At 40.4% G+C, this 9,169-nt stretch overlaps 1 protein-coding gene across 2 annotated transcripts in view; it reads left to right on the top strand.

Moving 5' to 3' along the window:
- The first annotated feature begins 998 nt into the window (after nucleotides 1-998).
- The window catches only part of SDCBP (syndecan binding protein), a 30,817-nt gene continuing 22,646 nt past the window's right edge, over nucleotides 999-9,169 (top strand). For both annotated transcript variants that reach the window (XM_057736103.1, XM_057736101.1), the window contains exon 1: nucleotides 999-1,140. The gene's annotated coding sequence lies outside the window, so the exon portion shown is untranslated. The remainder of the gene's footprint in view (nucleotides 1,141-9,169) is intronic.

The following is a 9,169-nucleotide window of genomic DNA, read 5'->3' as shown; positions in this document are numbered from 1 at the left end:
CCCACGCACAGCAACAGACACAACACAGTGAAATAAATAAAAAAAATGAAAAAAAATTCCAACTGTTTATTGCTGTTATAGGAAAGCAATTGGCTTTTGTAATGTTAACCTTGAATCCTGCAACCTTGCTATAACTGCTTATTAGTTTTAGGGGTTTTTTGTTTGTTTTGTCAGCTCTTTGGGACTTTCTACATAACCATGTCACCTGTGAACAAAACCAGTTGTTTCTTCCTGCCCACTGCAATTTATTTTTTTTCCATTGCAATTGTTTTTAAATGTCATACCACAACTCTCTGAGGGCAAAGTTTTCATCTTACTGTCATCTCTTTTATGCTCAGATTTTTATTTTACCATAGATTAAATTATTATGGCACTAAATTTAGCTAGAAATAAAATACATCTAAGCTAATGCTATTTTGTCAAGTACTCTGTTACTCCATGGTAAGTATGGAAAACTTAGGTAAACTGTGCCTTTGCATGTTAAAGATGATGTATCTATCTTTGATGTAAGGACAAAGTAAGACTGCTGTATATATCACGTTCTTAGGACAGTGCCTCGAACGTAGCCCTTAAGAAATACAGTTTTTCAGTTTTTGTATTAGGATTTCTTGTGTGCACTACCACACATAACCTTCAACAACCAGCAAACTTTAGCTCAGATGGACAAAGTAATAAAAACCAAAGAAGAAAGTTGTGACATAAAGAGGGCAGGAGTCCAGAAGGGTTAGTAGGAGGAATGTTTTAGAGCCTGTGGGTGTGGTGGAAGTTCAGGGCTGGCCAGGAAATCGTCAAACGGTAGGTTCTCAGGACTCTGTGTTGGAGGTGATGGGAACTAAGCAAGCAGGAGCGCAGATGAACAGCACTCAGTGGGCAGCACCGGGACGGTTAGGCAGGGACTGCGAGGGCAGAGCAGGTGGGAGGGAGCAGCCGGCTCCCGTCTCGCCCCGCCCCCGCCCTGTTACCATGGGGACCAGGTCACCTGACGGGGCGCCGTGCGCCTGCGCGGGTGGAAGGCGGGGGCGGCGCGGTGCCGCGCGGCGCGGGCGGTGCTTGGGCGCACGCCGCCCTCCCCTCTCTGGGTCTCCGAAGTCCGAGCCAGTGACCGGCAGCGGCGACGGCGAGCGGGTGTCTGTGGCCTAGGTGAGCAGCCTTGCGGGGAACGGCGGACGCTCGCGCGGGGACGAGGGGCGCAGGCGTGGGGCGCCGGGCCGCTGAGCGGAGGGCGTCTCGGCGCAGCGCTTTGTGGCGGCGGCGTTTTCCCCTCAGCGGGCGCCGCTCCGCGCCCCTCCCGGCGCCCACCCGGGCCCGGGACGAAAGTTTGCGCGAGCGGCGCCCTTCGCCCGCCCGCGACCCTGCGGGTTTCGGGGTCGCGTTCGGGGTGGGGGGCGCGGGCGGGGTTGGGGACGGAGCCCGAGGCCCGGCCGGGGCGACGCCTGCAGCCCCCCGCCGCCGTCCGCCCAGACCCTTTTTGTTCGCGTCGGGTGAGCTCCGCGGGGCGGGCGGGGTGGGGGGACCGCCGGCGCTGGGTCGTCCCGTCCCGGTGCCGCGTCCCCGGCCGCGCCGAGTCGCCGTCCTCGGGGCCGCGTCGGAACGTCCGCGGCTGGAAGGAGGAAGGAGGTGTGTGTTCGGCGGGCGAAGCCTTGACTTTGTGCGAGGGGGTGGGGGAGAGGCTGTTCGGGGGCGCTTGTTTCTGGAGAAGTTGGAGGAAAGGGAGAACCGCCCCTAGCAGGGTGTGCTCAGCAGGAAACATCCCTCGAGGGCTCGTGATTCAGAGCTTTCGTTTCAGGATTTCCTTGTAATAACGGGAGGCGGAGGCATATGGATGTGGAAAGTTTGCCTTCTTACCAAAACGGGTTTATTTAATCTCGGAGTCTTTTAATGTGCCAACTTTTAACAGGAAATTTCTGGGTCTGTCTTGTCTGTGTATGTTATCTGCACACTCATTTACTGCTATTTTTAATGTGTACATTTCTTGGTACATTTGGTTTAGGAAACTCATAACATCCAAATTGTTTCAAAGAAGAAATAGTTGATTAAAAAAGGAAAGATACATGGAAAGACAGCCGCAGGCTGGTTAGCTTTATCTCAGATATAAATTTGTCCATTCTTTTAGTTTTTCTCTTCGAGGTTGAGGGCAAACAGTAAAAATGTGTTTTTACATTTTCTGTTTTTAACTGAATTCTACAAACTTTTGTTCTTTAAATGGTATGTAACTATTATAGTTCAGGTAGTTTGTGCTATACAATAAAAATAAGGAAATGGAATGTCTTTTAACAGGTTTAGGAGATATTCTGTTAGAATAAATACTTTGGCACCATTAATTTTTAGTTACGTTTGGGCATTATAAGAAAGGATATGAAAATCGTGAGTAAAAGAGGAAGCATTTACTAATAGTTGGCAGTTGAATGTGCTATTCAGTAAACAGTTTCTTAAATTGAGCATGACTCAACTATTTTTTTTTCCTGTTTTTGCCGGATTTAGGTACTTATTTTAGGTAGTAAATGCTGAAAGTTTCTAAAAAGAAAGATCGCCCCCCGCCCCCAGCAACATCTGTTACATCTAGTAATAGTTATATTCACATTTATTAATTTATTTCCAAGTGCTGCCAAGACTTTTTGTACATTTAGTTTTTGAGGAGGTAAGCAGTTACAGGCTCACCACTTAAGCAAAAAAGGAGTAGACAGTGTAAAGTCTCCTTCCTTCAAGGTCCTCTGGCCAACCAAAGTCTCTTCCTGTAGGAGCCCACTGTTTTGCATTTCTTAGGTATCGTTCCAGGATATTTTATACCTACACAAACAAATATGTTTTCCCCTTTGTTTTTCTTTTTTTATTAAATTGTAAAATACACATAAACTTTACCACCTTAACCATTTTTAAGTGTACAGTTCAGAGGTATTAAATACACTGACATTGTGTAACCATCACTGCCATCCATCCCTTGAACTCTTTTCATTTTGTAAAATTGAAACTCTACACTCATTAAACAATAACGCCCCATTCCCCCCCATCCCTGGCGACCATCATTGTACTTTGTGTCTTTATGATTTTGACTGCTGTAAGTACCTCATGTAAGTGGGATCACAGTGTTTGTCTTTTTTGTGTTTGGCTTATTTCTCTTAGCTTAATGTCCTCAAGGTTCATCCATGTTGTATACTGCAGAATTTCCTTCCACTTTAAGGCAGGATAAAATGCCATTCTGTGTGTCTACATATACTACACACACACACCACGTTTTGCTTGTCCAGTCACTTGTCTATCGACACTTGGGTTGCTTCCATGCTTGAGCTGTTGTGAATAATGCTGCTGTGAACGTGGGGATACAAATATCTCTTCAGGTCCAGATTGCTATTCTTTTGGGTATATACTCAGAAATGGAATTGCTGGATTGTATAGAATTCTATTTTTAATTTTGGGTGGAACCGCCATGCTGTTTTTTATAGCACCTGTACCATTTTACATTTCCACCAACAGTGAATAAGGGTTCTAATTTCTCCACATCCTCACCGCCACTGGGTTTTTTTTGGTAGTTGTCACTCTGGTGGGTGTGAGGTGGTATCTCATGGTTTTGATTTGCATTTCCATAATGATTGGTGATGTTGAGCATTCTTTAATGTGCTTATTGGCTATTCCTCTTTATTTTTTTTAAATTAATTAATTTTATTGGCTGTGTTGGATCCTCCTTGCTGCACACGGGCTTTCTCTAGGGCCACTCTTTGCTGTGGTGCATGGGCTTCTAATTGCTGTGGCCTTTCTTGTTGCAGAGCACAGGCTTTAGGTGCGTGGGCCTCAGCAGTTGCGCGCATGGGTTCAACAATTATGGTTCACGGGCTCTAGAGCGCAGGCTCAAGAGTTGCGGCGCACGGGCTTAGCTGCTCCGCGGCACGTGGTATCTTCCTGGGGCAGGGCTCGAACCCGTGTCCCCTGCATTGGCAGGCGGATTCCTACCCACTGCGCCACCTAGGAAGTTCCTCCTCTATATTCTTTGGAGAAATGTCTACTAATGGTCTTTGCCAGTTTTGTTTGTTGTTTTAGGAGTTCTCTAAATACTCTGGATATTAATCCCCTATCAGATATGATTTGCAAATATTTACTCCCATTCGATGGGTTGCCTTTTTTTCCTTTTTGGTGGGTTGCCTTTTTACACTATTGATAGTGTCTTTTGATGCACAAATTTGTAAAATTTTCATGAAACCCAGTATGTCTGTTTTTTCTTTTATGACCTGTGCCTTGGTGTCATATCCAAGAAATCATTGCCAAATCCAGTGTTGGAAATCTTTTGTCCTGTGTTTTCTTCTAAGAGTTTTACTGTTTTAGGTCTTATATTTAGATTCTTGATCCATTTTGAGTTATTTTTTGTATATATGGTGTTAGGTGAGGGTCCACCTTCATTCTTTTGCATGTGGATATCCAATTTTCCCAGCACCATTTGTTGAAAAGACTGTCTTTTCCGTTGAATAGTCTTGGCACCCTTGTCAAAGATCATTTGACCATGTATACAAGGGTTTGTATTTTAGGCTCTCTGTTCCACTGGTCTGTTTGTCGTTATGCCAGTACTATACCATTTTGAATACTGTAGCTTTATAGTAAGCCTTGAAATCAGGAAGTGTGAGTTCTCCAGTTTTGTTTCTAAGATTGTTTTTAATTTCTTTCAGCACTGTTTTGTGGTTTTCATTGCACAAGTTTTTTTACCTCCTTGATCGAATAAATTCCGAAGTTTATTCTTTTTGATGCTGTTGTAAATGGATTTTTTGTGTTTTCCTTTTCAGATTACTCATTATTTATGTATAGAAATGCAACTGATTTTTGTGTATTGACTGTATCCTATTACATTGCTGAATTAGTTCTAATGCTTTTTTGTGGAGTCTTTAATGTCTTCTAAACCCTAAATATATAAGATCATTTTTGAAAACAGAAGTAACTTTACTTCTTTTCCAGTTTGGATGCCTTTTATTTATTTTTTTGCCTAATTGCTCTGGCTAGAACTTCTAGTATTGTGTTGAAGCATAGTGTGAAAGTGGGCATTCATGTCTTGCTCCTGATCTTAGAAGAAAAATATTCAGTCTTTCATCGAGTATGATGTTTGTTGTGGGTTTTGCATATAGGCTTTTATTATGTGGAAATTGTTTCCTTCTCCTGTTCCGTTGTGTGTTTTTATCATAAAAGGGCGTTGAATTTTGTCAAATGCTCTTTCTACATCAGTTCAGAAGATCATTTTTTTCACTTCATTTTGTTGATATGTTGTATTACTTTGAACAGTTTTCATATGTTGAACTATCTTTGTATTTCAGATGTAAATCCCATTTGTTAAAAGGTGTCTAATCCTTTTAACGAGCTGTTGTTCTGTTTGCTAGTATTTTGTTGAGGATTGCATGTTCGTAAGGATGTGGTCTGTAGTTTTATTTCCTGTTATGTCTTTATCTCACTTTGAAATGAGGGTAATGCTGTCCTCATAGAATAAAAGTGTTCCGTCTTCTTCAATACTTTTGCAAAATTTTGAGAAAGATTGGTATTAATTCTTCTTTAAATGTTTAGTAGAGTTCACCAATGAAGCCATCAGGTCCATGGCTTTTCTTTGTTGAGAGATTTTTGATTACTGATTCAGTCTCTTTACTAGTTATGGGTCTGTTTAGATTTTCTGTTTCTTTGTGATTTAGTCTTGATAGGTTTTGTGTTTCTGGGAATTTGTCCGTTTCATCTAGGTTATCCAGTTTTTTAGTGTACAGTTCATAGTGTTCTCTTATGTAGACTGTTTTATTTCTGTAGAATCAGTGATAATAGTCCTACTTTCATTTTAACGTGTTGTTTTCTCTTTTTATGTCTTAGTCCATTTAGCTAAAGGTTTGTCAAGTTTGTTGATCTTTTCGAAGAACCAAATTTGGGTTTAATTTTTTTTTTCTATTCTGTATTTCATTTATCTCTGTTCTGATCTCTATTAATTCCTTACTGCTTTTAACTTTGAGTTTAGTTTTTCTTTCTCTGGTTCCTTAAGTTCCCCTTTTTTTAAATTTTATTTATGTATTTATTTATTTTATTGGCTGTGTTGGGTCTGTTTTTGCTGTGTGCGGGCTTTCTTTAGTTGCGGTGAGTGGGGGCTACTCTTCGTTGTGGTGCGTGGGCTCCTCATTGCTGTGGCTTCTCTTGCTGCGGAGCACGGGCTTTAGGCACATGGGCTTCTGTAGTTGCAGCACATGGGCTCAATAGTTGTGGCTCACGGGCTCTAAAGCGCAGGCTCAATAGTTGTAGCGCACGGGCTTAGTTGCTCCGTGGCATATGGGATCTTCCTGGAGCAGGGCTCGAACCCATGTTCCCTGCATTGGCAGGCGGATTCTTAACCACTGCGCCACCTAGGAAGCTCTTCTCCTTCTTTTTAACACAAATTTAATCATACTTTATGTACTGCCCTGTATAATGCCTTGTCTTTTCCAGTTAATAATAATATCTTGGACCGCGTTCACTATCTTGGATATCTAGTGCTTCCTCCCTTGTTTCAAGAATTTTGCTGTTACAGTTGGTGCTTCAGTGAATAAAATTTTAAATTTGTTGCTTTTTTGTATGTAGATATATTTGTAGACTAAAAGCTGAAGTGGTATTGCTGGGTCGGAGGGTATTCGCGTTTGTGATTTTGGTAGATATTGCAAACTCACTCTTTATGGAAATTATAGTACTTTACATTTTTACCAGTAATGTGAGAGTATTTCTCAGAGCCTCAATATCTGAGTGTTGTCAAACTTTGGATTTTTGCCAGTTCAGTAAGTGGGAAATGGAATTTATGGGTAAAAAGCAGTTATTCTACTTAGAGTTCTTCATGTGACCGTAGTTCTCAATGGCTTATCATCATAATCTCTCTGGGTATTTATTAAAAGAATAATTCCCAAGTCCTTCCATGAAATCTGTGTCATCCTGGGGAGGTATTTTTAACTAGTGCCCGAATAATTCTGATCTGGTGATGAGCCGAGTTTGAGAAACATTGCTGTGGAAGACTGCTTAGGATTTTATCAAAGTGTGCTGCTTGACAGCGAATCATCTGGGATGCTTATTAATCTTTGGTGTACTAGAAAACAGGGGCATTACTATTTATCATCTGGGTTCAATGGATATTTTTTATTTTTATTTTTTATATTTTAGGTCGTGAATACCTTGCGGAAGCAAAAATAAAGGCATAGGGAAACCCAGTTTTACTAGAAACAGAATTTTAATAACAACTTGAACATAAGAAACCCAAAATTTTATTCTAAACTTTACTGGCTTTGAAGGTATGTATAGCTGAAATGGGCAGCATCTTTGAGTATGACTAATTGCTGATCAACTGTCATCCGTAAAGTTGGGAGATATCCTTTTTATAAATATTGATCCAGATTCAGTTACCTCTCTAATATGTCTTAACTTGTCATTACTTTTAGTTCTTCTTCATGCACTTGATTGTCAAAACACAATACTGATTTTAGATTTCACATCCATCTCAATAGGTGGTAACGTTACTGTCTGGTAATTTTTGTACTTGCGTTGTCAGAGTGCAGTACTTTTGCGTACTTTCATGGTTCATGATTTTGCGGGGATGACCATCTACTTTATGTTTGCAAAGAATTTTCATTTATACTTTTGTAAATAAATACCAATTAGAGCAATCAGAACAACAAATTTTTAAAAATTCCTGTACATTGCTGTTTTCATCTGGTCACCTTTGTTTAAATACTTCGCTTCTTTTGGCTGCTTACAAAACCAAATCAAGTAAGTTTTGCTGTGTAGATGTAAAAGATGAAAGAAGATGGTAAATCTCCTTTTTTTTTAAGCTCTTTATTGGAATATAATTGCTTTACACACTTGTACCAGCTTATGAGGTACACCAGAGAGAATCAGCTGTATTTATACACATATCCCCATATCCCCTCCCTCCTGCGACTCCCCTGCACCCTCCCCGTCCCAGCCCTCCAAGGCATCACCCATCATTGAGTTGATCTCCCTTTGCTATACAGCAGCTTCCCACTAGCTATCTACTTTACAGTGGTAGTATATATATGTTTATGCTACAGTCTCACTTCATCCCAGCTTCCCCTTCGCCCCCCTGCCACCCCCCCCCCCCCACATCCTGTGTCCTCCAGTCCATTCTCTGCATTAAATCTCCTTTTAAACAGGATCTGGGGACGTGTTTCAAAATATTGTATGGTAAAGTTCTTTCTGAATGATTAGCTGAAATATCTTATTTCATTTATTAAGTAAGGCATATTGTTTACTCATTGATCCTTAAGTTTGAGGGATTTCAGTTAGGGTAACTTCATCTGAAAACTCAGTCTGAGGTTTGCTTATGTGATCAATTGCCTCATTATCATAAAAGCCTACAGTACAGATATTTGTTTCTTTGTATTCATCTCTGATTTGTCTAATAAATATCTTCCTCCAGTTTATTCTTTCTGCCACCATGAGTGAAAAGTGAAAAAATTCCACATTTTATACTGTGTTGAAAGAATACATTTTAGAAAAAAGGCTACAAAGATGGTGTCTACAGACTTTATACATTCTTGGAAGAGGATGCAATACTTTGGGCAATATAAACTGAAGGATGACATAATATATTCCTAGAATGAATAAGTGTAGAGTGATTCTACTTTTTGTTTGTATTGTCATTTGGGGTGTTTTTTAAAGCATACTTGGGAATAACTGATGAATAATGATTAAGGAATTCCTAGATAAAGTAGCAAAACTGTTTCAAAATGAGAAAAATAAGTTCACTAAGATTCAGTAATGGATCTTGGATTAATAAAGGGGTCCAGTTGAACCCTTGTGATATTTGTAAGGTGGAGTGATTTTACTCTGTTTAAAAATTTTTTTTCCCAGTTGCTTCTTCCCTTCCTCCCTGACTTCATTTTTTTTTGTCTAAGAAAGAATAAAAGTCATGAAATAGAACTTATGAAAAAGAAACTCAAAATTTAAGATTGTGTCCATTGGATCCTGATGGTATACAAAGGGTTAAAGGGCAGATTTCTGGACTCTACTCCAGACTTAACTGTTTTAGTTTCTGGGGCTAGGACTCAAGAATCTGTTTCATTAACAAGATTTCCAGATTATCTTTATGGACTTAAAGTTGAAGACACAATGTTTTAGGACCTTAAAAAGGTTTATATTTTATGACCATATGGTAGTACTTTCGGTTATTTCTCTGATAGAGCATTTC

Source organism: Hippopotamus amphibius, chromosome 5, assembly GCF_030028045.1.
Source record: "Hippopotamus amphibius kiboko isolate mHipAmp2 chromosome 5, mHipAmp2.hap2, whole genome shotgun sequence".
Classification (NCBI taxonomy): domain Eukaryota; kingdom Metazoa; phylum Chordata; class Mammalia; order Artiodactyla; family Hippopotamidae; genus Hippopotamus; species Hippopotamus amphibius.
Note: the sequence above shows the minus strand (reverse complement) of the source record. Positions and strands in the feature narration are given on the sequence as shown.